At 41.6% G+C, this 16603-nt stretch overlaps 1 protein-coding gene across 6 annotated transcripts in view; it reads right to left on the bottom strand.

Annotated features, from left to right (window-relative positions):
* The window catches only part of HTR2C (5-hydroxytryptamine receptor 2C), a 248622-nt gene that overhangs the window by 81875 nt on the left and 150144 nt on the right, over positions 1-16603 (bottom strand). The window lies entirely within an intron of this gene.

Below are 16603 nucleotides of genomic sequence, written 5' to 3'. Positions count from 1 at the left end.
CGGCCGGCCCCGCTCTCCCTGGCCCCGCGCCCGCCGCTCCGCGCTGCCGCTCCTGCGCTCCGCCCGGGCGGCTGGCCGCTGCTCGCCGCCGCAGCCCGCTGCCTTAGTTCTTCCAACTCGTTTCGCTAGGGACGAGGAAGGGCTTTCTGTAACTTTGCTTTGTCTTTTGCCCACAGAGTCAATTGCTCTAAAATTGGACTGTTCTTATCTTTTTCCCTCTCTCGGAGAGGATATGAAAGGAGCTGCGGTGCTCTTCCTCGGACGCTCTCTATACGTCCCCTTTCTTTCCCTTCGCAGCTTACCTCCACCTCCGCGGTGTGCGCCGTTCGCTTTACTTGGTGTGGCAGCACCTCCGCTCCAGCTCCCGGCCCTGGCCACGTTCACACCCGCCGTCCGGGCTTCTCATGAATGCTGGGGTCTTTTTCTCTGCTCCATCGGGCTCCCGCAACCAAACAGAAATACGATATGCCTTTTTCTCCTGTCGTGAACAGTACGATTTGGAGATCCTGGAGACTTTTGCTCCGTTCTCCTGATCCTCGTTCGCTAAAAGTGAATCAAGGACCCCAGCCCCATCGCTATAAAGCGATGTGGACCTGATTTTCATCGCGCAACTCAAACTCTGCTCCCTGTTACCCTAAAAGTAATTTGGGAGCTTTTCAGAGTATCCTGGGTCCCTGGTCGGGGGCCACTCAAAGCCAGGGACCTCATAAATCGGGAAAGCTGGACAGGACAGAACGCACATCCAAGCAATATGATTAATGCAACGTTCTCCCCTTTATTAGTGACAAGATGGCAGTTTATATACACCTCTATATAGTTAACAGTTTACAAAGGTACTCTCGCACGCTAACATTGTTTACCTTTGCCTTAAGGTGGTCAGGCTTTTCACACTGCAGCTCTACTCTAATTCACACTCAGACAGCTCATTACTTTGTAGTTACCTTTCCATAATCTCTAACTGCACCACAACTGAATTCTCACTGCATCAAAGGCTCCTAGGCCCCGCCAATGCCGCTTATCAGGGCCTAGTCTAAGTGGGTAGTTCAATTCTCACTCCAGACATAAATCATGCCCTCTCTTTCTCAGAAATTCTGTAACACAACACCCTGCTGCCACCACTCCTTGTTGTCTCCTTAACAACTGAGAGGAAGAATCACTGGACTATCATGTGGCTGATGTGTGAGGTGCATGGTTTTGAACTCGTGTCTATAGCTTACAGGGCCTTTAGTGAACTGTCTCAGGAACTCCCATAAGCAAAAACAAATCCACTCTTTTGATATGTGCCCCTTCCTAAAGGCTGAAGAAGGTGGGATGCAGAAGCCCACACAGGGCTACAGGAACATCTGAACTTTGCAGGAAATTCCTGTGTGACACAAACCAGGATTCCAGTTACAGAGCCAAAGCTTCCATGAAATTGCCCTGGGCAGAATGATCTGCTCCAAATTATTACAGACCTCTCAATGTGCTTAAAAATAGTATCTTACTTAAGCACTTTATTCTGCAAGTCTGAGCTTTTAGAAAACCAAGGAGTTCAGTACAGATACTGAGACAAAACAGGATGGTGTTCTGTAATGGAAAACCCCCTTGGACAAGAACATCATCAACTGATGGATAGCAAAAAGTGCTGGTGGTGATGTGCTACTGCACAACACTTCACAAGAGCTTCAAAGAAAGAAAGAAAATCTGGCAAAACAGACACGGGAACATTATTCCCAAGCACTTCCAAAACCTGAGAAAAGCCATCATTTCACCAGAAAGGAGGACTGGATGAAGGCACACATGTTCACCAAAATGGGGAGCACCATATAAGTGTTAAAAACTTCAGGGATGGATCAGGCAACCAGCAGTTGATGCTTCAGGTTTTAACTTTGATATTTTTCAGATTCTGAGCTGTTTTAATGTATACTTCTGAGCTCCATATTGAGGGATAGTGAGCTCTCTTCACAGAGTAGGTAGACAAAACAATTCCTTCTCTAGCTGGGGACCAAGGACAAAAGATCCAAATCTCAGGCCCAAGAGCACAAACAACATGGACTGAAGAGTGAAAACAAGAAGGATGGGACTTCATAAGCTCTGGCTATAACTGGACAATTAACTCCAATATGCAAATTGACCAAAACGTATAAAAGTGAGAGACCTTGTGACTGGTTGTCCATTTTGTGACCATCTTCGTTCATCTTGGGTGTAGCCCTGGCTGGGCTCTTATACTGTCCAAGGTGGATCTATTGAGGCCTTCTAATAAATCCCTACTTTATTCTTTATCTCTGTTTAGCCTCTGTTCTGGGCCAGACTTCACAGTCATTAAACATAGTGGGTAGCAATATCAGTTTACAACTTGGGGGCAAAACAGCATTTTGAACCTATCTGCAGTCTCAGTGCTTATCTGTGGCTGTGAGAGCAGTTGAGATGGAAGATGTTAGAAACCAAACATCTCTGAAACACTGGAGAAAGTCACCTATGCACAGCTGAAGCAATCCAGGAAATCGTCTTGTAGCAATTTGTATCAATCAAAAATAAGCACGGGGCACAAGAGGATCCTGTTTGAGCTGATAGCAAGCACAAATTAAGTCATATTACTTTAAATCTCTTACTTTACTGCTAAGTTGTGAGACTTTACATTTGCTGACAGCCAAGGGATGCTGCAAGTATTATTACCCTTGCATACACTGACATAAGGCACAGAAACTTCACCAAATGCAGAGACCTGAGCACCACAAAACCTGCAGACAACTCTGCCCTGAGCTGGGCAGAGAAGAGCTCTGAAAGTAAAGAAACATTAACTTAATCCTGCTTTCCCTTCCCCAGCATAGTTGTGTGGGAGGACAGACATTGTTCAAGCACAGAACCAAGGATGAATGCCAAAAAAACCAAATTGCAAAACCTAGAGACTGTAACTTCATTGAGGATTCATAAGGCATAACAATACCAAACAGAAGTTTTTCCCTTTGATGCTTCTATAGCATTAAACTCATTTAGAAGACTGAAGTAGATTATACTTTATACTTTCCAGATAAAAGCACCATTGTAGTCATTTGGATGCAGAAGGGCTTTATTCTGCCAACAATACCATCCTTTCACTGCAGAGCAGGAGCCCTGAAACATGAGCCCCAGCTCTGAATGAGAGCACAGGGCTCATTCAGAACCTAGGGGCTGCACTCCCCACCCAGAGCCAGCAGAGAGATCTGCTGCTGTGGAGGATGAGACAAAACCACCCACCCTGACAGCTCATGGGCAGGGTCACTTCTCAGCCAGCTCCAGAAAGGCTGAGAGGCTTCACAGCAACATCTACGAGTGCAGCTGGGAGGGCAGGCTGGAAAAAGCTAGAAAAACATGGGTTACTCCTTGAGAAATAGAGCTATTTTGGTGGCCTGCTTGTAAAAGTAATACACTTCTTTAAAAAAATAAGAATAAAGACCAAGGAAAAGCAAGAGCTTACATCAAAGCCAAAGGCTCCACTCTGTCTTCTCCCAGGAGGGAAGCAGAGGTAGCCTGTCACAGATCTGAGTTTTGACACATAAGAGGAAAAACACAGAGTAAGCTGTTTTTACAGAAATGACAAATTCAGGACAAGGCTGAATTTCAATCATAAATCTATTTTTTAAAGATATTAAGGAATTCTTGTAAACAAAATACTCCTTGCTCCTACTTGCTACTATTTAATACCAAATGAATTTTTTTAACTTCCTTTCCTTTAAGCTGCAAAAGCACAGACCAGCTATGAGAAGAAATGGCAGTGTGAATTATTCCACACCTGCTCTCATATTACTTTGGGAAAAGTGAAACTCATCCAGTACTGCAAACTGCCATAGGTTTTCCTTTGTAAGTCTTTTAGAGTCAGTTATTTGAGACAGAAGGTCTTAGGGCTGAGGACAAAACAAGAAAAATACACCTCCTAAAGGCTTCAGAAAGAAGAAAGCAAAAATGTGTAAAAAAGTATTTTTATCTGAATTTTCTGATCTTGGGCACTTGACTCATGCTTCTAAAAGTCATCTTAAGGCCAATGACTTTGCACTCAACAACTTCAATGAGAGTTTTTTTAAAAGCTCCATGTCCAGAAAACTTTTTTCTTTTTTTAATATTTACAGAGCAGAACAGAAACCTTACATGAGCCAAAGTCCATAGAGCCTGAGTAAAACTACAGGTTATACCTCCTAAAAGAGGAATGTGTTTGACTTTCACCAGCCTACAGATGTTTTATCAGCAGTCAGCTGAACGTTTCCTTGCTAGTGAGATCACCTCAGATTAGAAACATATTGGAAAATAAATTTAATCTCTGCTGTCAGCATCACAACAGAAACTAAAGAAGCCAAAATAAAAATTAGAGACACACAGAAAAAAAGGCAACCCCCCCAGTCCTATCCTGTACTTTAGGACCACCAATGCTGCACTGACAAATAGCAGCACTGCACTACCCCAACAGGTGAACTCCTGATTGCATGATTATTTTTCTGACATTGTTTGTGAAGTCAGAAAATAGGAGGCCCTCAATGATACAAACTGCACCCAAAGAATACATGAGCAAAGCTATAATCCTAAATGATTTTGGAAGGACTTGAATGAATTTAATATATATTTTCTTAGATAAATACTATTTAACAAATTTCTTTATCAATATAGGTAAAAAGAAGTGCATTTGCTGTGGTATACATCACATAGAACCATCAAAAGCAAAGCTCTACATAGCCCTGTGTGCCTGGTGTGCTGATTTTTATGAGCTTTAGTCTGATTTTTGAGTAACAACATCTGTGCACTTAATGATCTTCCTCTCTTCCTGCCATGCTTCAAAGTGCCTCACTGGCAGAACTGATACAGTGATAGCAACAAACCACCAGGGAATTCCTGAATTCTTCCATTCCTCCTGCTAGGATATCCATTACTTTATGAGTTGGTTTGTTGTTGGGCTTTTTTTTTTCCTTTTGTGTTTTTGAGGTTTTTCACAGAATACCAAGTTCTGCATAAGCTTTTGTGATCTAAGAACAGAACCTGCCTGCCCTACCAGAACACTTTGCCATGTCAAACTAAAATTGCTTCCTAATTTATCACCATCCAGCTCAGGCTGGAAGCTAGTAAGTTTTCTGTACATGTATGTAAATATATTTGCACCGATGTAGATATAATCCATGCATTATTTTGATCTAAATTCACTCATCATTAATAAATAACTCACTATTAATTTATTATTCTAAAAAAATTTAAGGGCAAAAGGAAAAAAAAGGAATGAGAATAACACTAGACTTCTTGGTTTTGGTCATTTTTCTTATTACAATCTCTGCCTCAAATCCCTGTTAGCTGTGTAAGGACCTTTCCACCTGAAAGAGGGTTTGGGAATAATTCAATGCTGAGCACCATTTTCCTATGTGACTTTTTAAAAGTAACTTCCACCCTTCCTTTACTCAGTGACAGCTGTATCCTGGGGTAACACTAGGTTCTTTCCAAAACAAATGTGGCATAGCTGCTATAATTTATCTTCACAGCTCATAGTTTAGAGTTACAGACAGAAAATATACTTAACAAGGGAATATTTCCACTGTGTGTTTCCACATGCTGGAAATTTTCCTCAGTTGCAGGGAAGATGCTGCAAATTGCCTGAAAAGGTTGGAGGAGCACTACCAAGTGATTAAACCCACATTATGTTTCTCTGCAAAATTTGGAGGGATACACCTAGTTTTGGTGAGTTCTCCAGCTTCTGTAGCAGGAAAAGGTTTCTGCAAGTGTGAATTAACCAACAGAGAGTTGCAGGAAGGTTTCGCTGGGCTTTTCTAAGAAATTACCTCATTAAATCCCTGCAGTATATGTCCTAGGTTCAGAAGATTTCACAAAACAAGAGTCAGAAAAAGAGCAGCTCTTGCACTTTTCTCTGGGCCCTGGCACTGGTTATCTTTTAGGGGTTACAGCTTCCCTCCAGCATCTCACTTGAAGACTTGCTTACCACATTTCCTTGCAAATGCTAAGATGTAAGGAAGGAAATAATTATTGTAGCTGCTTGGGAATAGTTCCACAAACTTATTTCTAGCTGAAATTTCTAATTTACATAAGTCTTCAAACATTTTAACACATTCTGAGATTTACTCTGAAAAAAAAAGATGGACTCCTGAAAAACGGCTGTGGGCTAGAAGAGCTGTTTCCATCTAGCACTAGTTGAGTTATTAGGCTAGCAGTGAAAGAGAGAGACACTACGTTGCCCTCAGGACCCAAAGGCTTCTTCTATCACACTAAGATAAAAATGTATAAACATCAACAACATGGAACACAAGTTCTTTGTTTTTCTTTCCCTAATGAACTCTGCAAAGAATGCAACATAATTATGCCTCCAAAAGAAACTACTATGCTATCAGAGATACTAAAAAATCTCTGTTCTTTGGATGGAACCCATCTCTGCAAATGCTGTTACAACAGCCTCCATACTGTCACTTCAGCAACTGCCCTGCACAGGAAAAACATATTTCTTCTAATTAGGCAGAACTCTAACTCCGCATCTGAAGAGTATAATTTGATCTTTTCTCTAGAAACTCATTAAGCACTTCAGTTCAATTATTAACATTTGCATTAATAACTCACTGAATTAACTACCCATTGTGTGAGTGCAGCTTCTGCTTTGGCAGGATGATGCTCTGAGGACATTCCACTGGGGAGGTGGTGTGGGCCATGTCCACCTAAGAAACTCCTCTGAATGTTGCAGAAATGTGGTTCCTGCCTCTGGGGCTGCTATCAGCTCACCAGATGGCTTTGGACAGCTTATCCACTTTTCCTTTCCTTTCTACATCTGTTTAAGACAGTCAAGCCGTGAGCAGGGACTTCTCGTTCTCTTCCTTCCCTCCCTCCAGGACAGTGCCCAATACAAGGACACCAAGGTAAAAATTGCAGTAATAACTTCTGTCAAGGGTGGAAGGTATTAGTACTCAGCTCCTGATTCTGGGTCTGTTACCATGAAGCTCCCAACATGTGAAAAAAAATAAATAAACAACTTCATGCCCAGGTAGTGTTTAATGCCACAATTATTCATGCTAGGGCTCCCACAGGGCCCAGAGCAGCAAGAAACCTGCTTAAAGCCCTAGGGGTTCTGAGATAAACCCAAACTACACTGATTCCTTGATGGAAACCTTTCATAGTAATAGGAACCCATGATTTATGCAGTAAGAAACAGGTTTTCAAGCAGTGTTGTAGACACTGAACATGCAGACATGCTTGCACCTGGCCTCAGTTATAAAATGAGATGACTTCCAAATCCAGGGCACAGTGAGATGATGCACAGTACAGTCATTGACATCCAGTCTTTCACTTCCGGGAAGGGAAGGGAAGGGAAGGGAAGGGAAGGGAAGGGAAGGGAAGGGAAGGGAAGGGAAGGGAAGGGAAGGGAAGGGAAGGGAAGGGAAGGGAAGGGAAGGGAAGGGAAGGGAAGGGAAGGGAAGGGAAGGGAAGGGAAGGGAAGGGAAGGGAAGGGAAGGGAAACACAATATGCACATGTAGACACACAGACACACAGACACACAAACAACTAACTTCTACTTTTGGTTTAAATCAGGTGGGTATGGACATTTCATATTTTTCTCAAAAGTAAAGGTTCTAGAGGTCTTTGTCAGGTTATTTCGCACAACATTTATGGGTGAGTACCCAGCTGGTATTTGCTACAGTGTTTTGGATATGCAGTAATGTGTGAACCTCAAGAAGCTGAAAGGCTCCAGCACCAGCTCTCTGCTATTTGAATACTAACTCAGACATTTTTGCTTCACAGCAAAAGAATGTAACAAAGGTCAATTTTCGTTATGAGATTTGACACACTTAAGCAGCTTTAATTTTTTTTTTGTTTTAATATCAGTGGTATTGTCCTGGTTTGTAAAATAAGCTTGTATTCTATTTGCCATCTGTTGGAGGTTGGGTAGGTTTATTATCTCTTCCAAGAACAATGCTTTGCTCCAAAGAAGTAATAGTTTGTTAATGGGCCATTGACTGACTCACTGCAGGCCTAGTAACGTTACACCATCCCATTGTGAGATGCTCCACCCAGAGGGGGAAGCCAAGCACTCTTTTATTGTATAAAGTGGTACCTTTTGGGAGACAGAGCAGCTCTCTCTTTGCGGGATTCCCAGAGAAGCAGCTCCTTCGGCAGCTGGAGCGCGGTGAGGCGGCGGCGGAGCTCGGAGGCAGCCCCGGCGCAGAGGAAGACCGGCCCAACTGCCACCAGATCTTCAGAGAAAACGATACCCTTCTAAAGATCACCACTGCAGCTGCAATTCATCAACCACTGCAAGAGGAGCAGCTATCATTTCAACTGGACTGCTACCAACACCCCGACTCCTCAGGGTGTCAGGTTGTGGACTTTATCACTAGTTTTGTTTGTACCAATTGCATTTGCCTTTTTAAATTGTTATTTAGTTTCTCCTAGTAAAGAATTGTTACTCCCATTCCCATATCTTTGCCTGAGAGCCTTTTAATTTAAAAATCCTGGTAATTCGGAGGGAGGGGGTTTACCTTCTCCATTGCACAGGAGGCTTTTGCCCTCCTTTACAGACTCCTGTCTTGTCAAACCAAGACATGTATAAAGGAGCTAGCAGAAAAAATAAACCTTTCCAAATTCCCAGTGTCGTACGATATTTTCAGATGAATAAAGGCATAAACTTATGCAAGAGCATCTACATAAACTGTAATATTGGCTTGCATGAGACTCTGGTGCTTTTGTTATTCCTGCAGTTGGTAAATTCAGGCATAACAATTTCTGAAGTCCTTTGGCTTTTACAAACAGGTATGATTGACAGCCTCTAAATGCTCTGCTTTCCATAACAACCATGATTGACAGCCCTTTGGTGCATAGCCCAATCAGCCTAACAATGTTATTGTTTTCTAATAATTACCTGATAATTTTTTTTCAATGTGCTGCGTTAGTTATGGTTCTTCTGAACTCCCCAAAAGTTTTTTTAACTTGCACAGATTTGGGGCTGCCTTTCTGGGAGCCTCATTCTATGGTGGCACTGGGATTACACACACTGGTTCCCAAGGTGCACAGGATGTCACTGCCTCTAAGTGATGTTTTCCCTGGCAAACAGAATATATCAGAGCCCCAAAAATGTGACAATCCATGTGTCATTTTGGCATATACCACTCACAAAGTTTCTGTACAAAGATAAATGTTTCTTAACTGAATAGTCCCTGGAGCATAAAGAACAGAGCTCACAGCTTGCATGCACCCAGGGTGAGAGCCTCGCATGGGATGTGTGCTTGGAGCTCAGCTCTGTTCAGAGCAGTTTACTACCTCCAAGCTGCTGAAGATGGAAACTTGTTTAATCTCTGCTGAAAGCAATAATTGAGATTTTTCTGCTACAGAGAGATCATCCTCAAGAACACTCAGCCAGGGAAACTGACTTGTGTGAATCATATGAAGAAAATCATGACCTGGCAGGGTCCCTTTTCTGGTATCTACAAAATAAATTTATGAAATTGGAAAGTGTGGGTTTTTTCATCTCTTGATTTTCAGATAGGATCTGAGCAGGAAGGAAGCAACAAACATTGCTTCTGATTTCTGAAAATTTGTGAATATTTTTTTCTTGAGTATGTTGAAAAACATGATAAAGGCCACCTACATTGCAAGAAGGGCAAAAGAAAGATTTCTGTCAGAGGGCTATTGAAAGTATATTATGATGCATCTGGTTACTTTTAGAAGGGCCAATAAAAAAGAGAAACCCATTAAAGAAGGAAGCATGCCCAGTCTGAGTTTTTCTAAATATTTCCAGTTTTTCAACAAGGATACTGAAAATGTGAGTAGGTATCAGAAGGAGAGAGCTGGGATTTTGCTTTTCAAAACCACAACTGAAGAACTTGAGCACAGTTTTGCAATTCACTTGTTGGGTCACCTTTTCAAGAACTAGTCTGAAGTTTGGCATTTCCACCAAGCTGCATTGTGCATTACCAAACAGACTGCTGACCCAGGGCATGGATTTCCTTGTGTGTATAACATTATAATACAGAGGTTTTGTGCATATTTACTGCAAATGGAAGCAAGTACACAATGTATAGATGGTATAGCCAAATGGGCTAATCCTGCTCATAAACATTTGCTCACTGAGATTCAGGGGCTACACTGGGGCAAACTGAATGGTTAGACCACTATTATTTGCTCATTTATCTTTCAGTACTTCTGAATTTTGCCCATATATTTACAGAATGTATTACCCATTTCCATAATATATTAGCCATGAGCACAATCTCTAATATCTACAGAGCTCATTTCTTTATTGAGTATTTTTCCTATCCTGTAAACATACTGGGCATTTTCCTGAAGTTGGGTTTGGGTTGACAAATTGTGTAGAGAACAATAGTGAGGTGATGAATCATTGCAATGATAGCACTGTCTCACTACAGGCTGAGCAAAGTATTCATTGCATACTTGATACAAAGCAGAGGACAAAAAACTCAGCCATCTCTAGCTTATGTCAACATCATAAGCAAGACCTAAAACTACCTTCCTACAGATCTTAAATCAATGTTGTGTCTGATACCTTTTTTCAAGGACTTTCAGGATGCATTACTGACTTCTCACCTCAGCACCCTGCAATAGCTCACCTCCAGCTTAGGCTCAGAGACTCCAGTGCACTCAGCTTGCCCAAAGTCTATTTTGGCACCTAAAGCTCAGTTCTTTCACATGCACAACATCTCTGCTTGCTCACCAAAAGGCAGCTCAGAGAATAGAATAATCACTGTGTGGATAAAATCTTATAGGGGTGCAGAGAGGGTGGGGAGGACCCATGTGTTATGCCTGGGGATCCACCCCACTGCCAGGAATGAGAATGAAGTTTCCAAACAGATGAGAGCAACATCCTTCCCTGCTCTCTAGGGCACAGGAATGTGTGGGAGAGAGGCATCGTGAAAACAGCAGAGGTGCTGGTTTGCAGGGAGTCTTGCAGATTCAATGCTTTAAAAAAATTACTATAGCAATGGGATTTCTTCTAGTGCTTCATATCAGATTCCCAGACATTTTTGTAGCATAAACTGACCCCTGCCAGGCACACAATGCATGGATCCTGTAATTCCTGCTCTTCACAGATCAAGCTGCAGTGGGTTGGCTCTGGCTGGATGCCAGACATCCTCCAGAGCTTCTCTATCTCTCCCCTCTGCAGCTGGACAGGGGAGAGAAAACTTAACAAAAGGTTCAAGAGTCTAGACAGAGAGAGCTCTTAGCCTTGAGGTAATTCTGCGACGCAGAAGAATGAGATGAAGGAAGTACTTCATACACGTTCAGGATTAAAAGTGAAGATCAGAAGCCACATCAGCAGCCAATGCTTCAAAGAGAACCAGCCGCCCACAAACCAGCTGAAGAAAACACTGCATGTGGAAGAAGTGTGGCAGCATCTAACAACAGCTCCCACCAAGTAGCTACACAACCACAGTGTGTGTTGTATTTGAGAAACCGAACTAAGAGAAATTAATGCTGGTATGAAGTTTCTTCCCTGCAGTGGGTGGGACAAGCTTTTCCTTCTGTCTTTTCCTGTGTTTCAATTCATTTTCCTCATCTTGCTCTCCTCAAAATTCCAGATGAAAATCCAGTGAATAACAAATAAATTTATTTTTTCTTATTCAATACAATCATCTAAGTTTATTCCATATGTTCATGGTCCTCAAAGCAGTTTTGATGACCCCCACTTTCATTTTATAAAAATGGAAATCTTCCCACTGTTTCACTGTGGGAAAAAATTGAACACTGTCAACTAAGGCCATTTTAAATCTTGAATAAATTACTTTTACCCTCTCATTACTTACCAAGATACACTTCCAGCATTCTCTTCCCATTAATATTTTCTTATATTCACAATGAATCAGCATCTATCTGATTTCCAATTTCACCAATTATTTATGAGATCAGCTAAATCAGTTTCATTTAGAATTATAGACTTAGTTACTCAAGGCAGAATTTTCTCACAATTAAGAATTTTAATCTGCCTTAAAGTAAATAATACAATAAAATTTAATCTCTGTTCAAGGTTCAAATATATTATTAATAAGTGATTTTAAACTGGCAAGAACATACTTAATTCTGGAGGTATCCTTTTAATCCAAAATTAATTAAAAAAGAATGGAAAAATAAAAATGTGCTATTGAGTATAAAAGACCCTGAAAAATGCATTTTTACATTCCAGTAATAACACTGAAACCAGCCTGGTTTTGTATCTTCAAAAATGCTATGAAATATGAACATATTAACTGATAATAGTCAATAAATTAGACAAAATTTAAGGTGCTGAAAGATGCACAGACCTTCAGCTGACAGAGGCCAACTCCAGAGAGGGGAATGTCGCAGCTTGGGCATAGAGCCCAGCAGGTGACACTGCACCACCAGCTCCAGGAAGGGTTCTGCCGCATCGCTGATTGCACACACTTCCTTAATTAGATTCTGAGAACTTGTTAAAACTTTTTAAAAGTGTGTTTGTATCATTAAAAGTAAGTTATCATCCATTCTGACAAATAACCTTTGTTGCCCACAGGTGCAGTCCCAGCCCTCAACAACCGAGAAGAGTTTCTCCAAATGGCTCCTGCTGCATTCCTCACCTGCCCTGACCTTTTCCTCTCTTTCACACACTAAATTTTCACAGACTAAATAACCTCAAACCCCATTTTTGAAGCAACACCTTCCTTGAAGCACAAGTTTCCCTGGTCAGAAGGTTCTGGGGGGAGGGGGGCGGGGGGTGATGGGGAGTGAAGCTCCTGGATGTGAGCTGGTTCCAGAGTCCCCAGCCCTGCTCCCCTGCTCTGCATCACCCACAGCCCACTTTCATTTTCTCTCGAGGCAAAAATCACACCACTTGCTCTTCACTTGGCTGTTCAATCCATATTCCTTTGCTTCAGTTCACCAAGGAAAGCTAAGTACTCAGGTTTTTTTAGTCACCCTGAATCCTGTTATTATTGACAACAAAACCACATTGCTGAGGTTTTCTGGGATTTTGTGGACTGTTTTTCTAGCCTGAGGATTTTGGCTAGAAAATTTTTTAGCAAAGTGAAAGAGAATGGAACAATTATATTAATTTTGTCCCATTTCTAGGCAGAGTGGCAGGGAGCCTGAGAATTTTTCTCAGAAGCCACTTGATTCATGTTTGTCTCAAGTCTCACTACCCTTGTGAGAAGCTGTCAGAGGGCAGCCAAAATTGCTTCACCTACAGATAAAAGGTCATTCTCTTTCAATCATAATGCAAAACCAGGGAAGTGCCACAAAGCAAACAGCTTTGCCCAAAATTCGTATTGCACCCAGAAATTCACCAACCATTAGTCATTGCTACAAATCATCATGACTAATCAGCTCAGCTCCACATCTTAACGACACTCATGGACTTTCACCAGCCTCAGGACCTATCCAACAGGGCCAGGGCAACTTTGGTGAACTGCACAGCAGGTGCAAGGTCAGGGCGAAGAATGGTGAAGAAATCTCTCCACAAAATTCTCAGCAAATCTTGCTTTAAGCCAGGCTTGAAGATGTCCTGTGACTAACACAGCCAACATCCTACTTTCATACTTGGCCAGTGGTAGGAGCTATGCAAGCTGTCAAATTGGATGGAAAAGAAAGAGCAAAGTGGAGAACACCACAACCTGGGTTTCTTTTGGCTTTGCATCTTAGAAATCAGCTTGTGTTAGATATAGAGAGAAATGGGACTGCATTTAGATATGTTCTTTCTTTAGGTGAACTAATCCACCTGATTATATCTCAAAGTATCTTTATAATGCCATTATATGGGTATATTCACAGAAAAACTTTTACAGAAAGCCTAACAGCTGATTTAGTAGGATTCCTTCATTACAAGTTCTTACACAGCTTCTCTATTATTTCAGGCTCTCAAACAGCTTTTCAGATACACAGTATCTGTACAACATGTAAACATACCTATGTTCTGTTTACAAGCAGATAAATCAAGACCTGATATCTTGGAAATAAAATCTGGGAGAAGCAATAGAGCAGACACAATAGCCCCATCTGGGTTCAGTCCTGGATTCTCAATCCAGAAAGCCTGGATTGAGTACACTCGAGGTTTTCACTCTTTTAGCTCAGCCACAAGAGCAAAGCATACCCTTCCATCAAACTGGAACTCTTTGATAACCACTCTGCTTGTCAGACTAGAAACAGTAACAGAAAGACAGAGGGAGATGGTAAAATTAAGACAGTCATGACCATTTCACAGAAATTTCATGCTTCAGTGCTGGTCCATGAGACACCTGAGGAAAAACATGATTTTGGGCATGTTTTGGACTGGCAATTCTTCATGCCTGAAATTCAGCACTTTGGAATGAGTGTATCAGCTCACTAGCCCAGGGTTTTTTTCTTTATTTTACTGTTCTTCTCAGCTGGGAAATATCCCAGCTAATTCATGAGTTGAAATAGTCACTGATGGATTCAGTGAACTCAAAAATTAATGCAAGAGAAATGCTGGGATTATAGGGCCATGAGTGAAGGCAGGGTGGGGAAATCTGAAGAGGACCCTTCCTTTTAAGAGCAGCTAAATCCTCAGCAGTTAACTTAGCAGAGCAGCTCAACCCATCTTACTCAACTACAATGTAACTTGAATATCACCTCTGTCCTGTGCAATACTCTACAGCTGCCTGGCACTGTCTAAGCTAGATGCCTGAATTTCACCATTCAGTGTGAATGTCTGAAAACAGTCTGATGGCTCATGGACCATTTCTGTTGTGAATTTAAAGCAATTGTAATGTCTGAAACAGTTTCTTCAACATCCATAACTTAATTCAAACTAAAAGCAACAACCAAGAGACATGAGCCTAAGTATCTCTGCCTGAGGCAGAAGAATTGATATATTAACTGAAGGATAAGGTGGAACACATTGTACCTCAGGAAATGCATTTGCTCCAAAACACATTAAGACTACCAACAACTTGGCTTGGATGTTCGCAGCATGGCACACCAAAAAAAAAAAAATCATTACTGTGCCACAGTATGCAATAAAACCAGGTTTCAACACAGATAATAATGCTCTAGAGAGAAAAAAGTACATGGCCAGCAAATCAAACAAAAAGGTTGGAATCATAAGGGATTAAATTTTGTAGTTTATTTGGTGTGACAAGTTCCAATTAGATGCCAAGGTTTCTTCTGGCATGTGAAAGTACTGTTCAATCCTGCTGCCTATAATTTATTGCCACTGTTCTTCATGCCTGCATCACCTCTGCACTCACACAGCACGTGTGGATCAATGCTGCCCTCCTGCACAGTCTGTCTCTCACAGGGAGTCCTTTCACCAATCGAGGCAGAACTGCCTGCAGAACTCCACATGAACTGGGCAAGGAACAGAACTTGGGTATGGACAAAAGTTGTGCTGTAAAGGCATTCCTGTGCTTTAGCAATCAACATAAATTTTGTACTACAAACTGGGACTTTGTTACGTCTTTTCACTAACCAAAACACCTACAGTAAATAATTATTTAGTGTTCCAGGATTTGCTTGTTCTACTTATACCAACATTAAAGAAAGAAAAATCAAGGCCTAAACAAAAATGCAGTGCATTTTCTATGCAGGAGAATAAAATTTGCTGCTTGGTCACAAAATGACAGACTGGCTGGTGTTGGAAGGGACCTCTGGAGATTATCTAGTCCAACCCCCCTGCTCAGGCTGGTTCACACAGAGGAAGCTGCACAGTAGTGCATCCTGGCAGGTTTGGATCTCTCAGAAGGAGACTCCACCATCTCTCTGGGCAGCCTGGTCCAGTGCTTTGTCACTCTCACAGTACAGAACTTTTCCCTTCTATTCTGATGGATCCCCCTGTGTTTCAGTTTGTGCCTGCTGCCCTTGTCCTGTCACTGGGCACCACTGGAAGGAGCCTGATTGGGTTCTTGTATACAGAGCCTAAAGAAGTCAAAGCAAAATGGATGGCTGCTACTGAGGGGTAGACTTTACCACAGATGAGAACAGAGACAACTTTGGATATTTTTTGCTACTGTATCCAACCTATTATGTTTTTAAAAATTCACCAAGAATGGTTGATAGGTTTTCTTTTTACCTGCAGAAGATGATAGTTTTTTGGGGTAAGTGGAGTGTTTTCTGTAGACGTTTTAAAGGAACTAAAAATCTCATTAAAGCCAAACCAAACCAGAGCCATCAACTATAAAAATAATTTCCTCACCTCCTTCAAGCCAAACAGTTTGTTAAGAAGAAAAAAGTTCAAATTCTCAGTCTAAAAGTATCAAGCAGTGCTTAGGATCACAACGTGAAGTTCATGTTACACTGGAAATTCGCTGTGCCCTGTGAAACCACTGAGTCTGTTCTCTACATGGTTTGACTCCCTCACTGTGAGCTGGAAGCAGAACAATCTGGTGGGTGTGATGTTTTTCACTTCTCTATAATTCCACTCCTTGGAAGTTTATCTTCCCTTATCTTCCCTTCTACTTACTCCTTCTGTGACCTTGGAAAATAGAGGTAGAGATCACAGGAGCAGAATCCTGAAAGGATTGTTGCTTTTATTATCTTACTATTGGGAAGCTGATTAAAAGCACATATCCTTTCACAGACTACCCTGTCCATCAGCATTTTCAGCTCTCTTAAAATGGTCACTGAGCAGGATATTAAACACAAACTTAAGTACTCAGCACTCTTTATTCCAGTATAGGTGTTGTCATGGCAAAT

Source organism: Lonchura striata, chromosome 4A, assembly GCF_050655825.1.
Source record: "Lonchura striata isolate lonStrDom1 chromosome 4A, ASM5065582v1, whole genome shotgun sequence".
NCBI classification, from domain to species: domain Eukaryota; kingdom Metazoa; phylum Chordata; class Aves; order Passeriformes; family Estrildidae; genus Lonchura; species Lonchura striata.
This window is presented reverse-complemented; position numbering and strand designations above follow the sequence as displayed.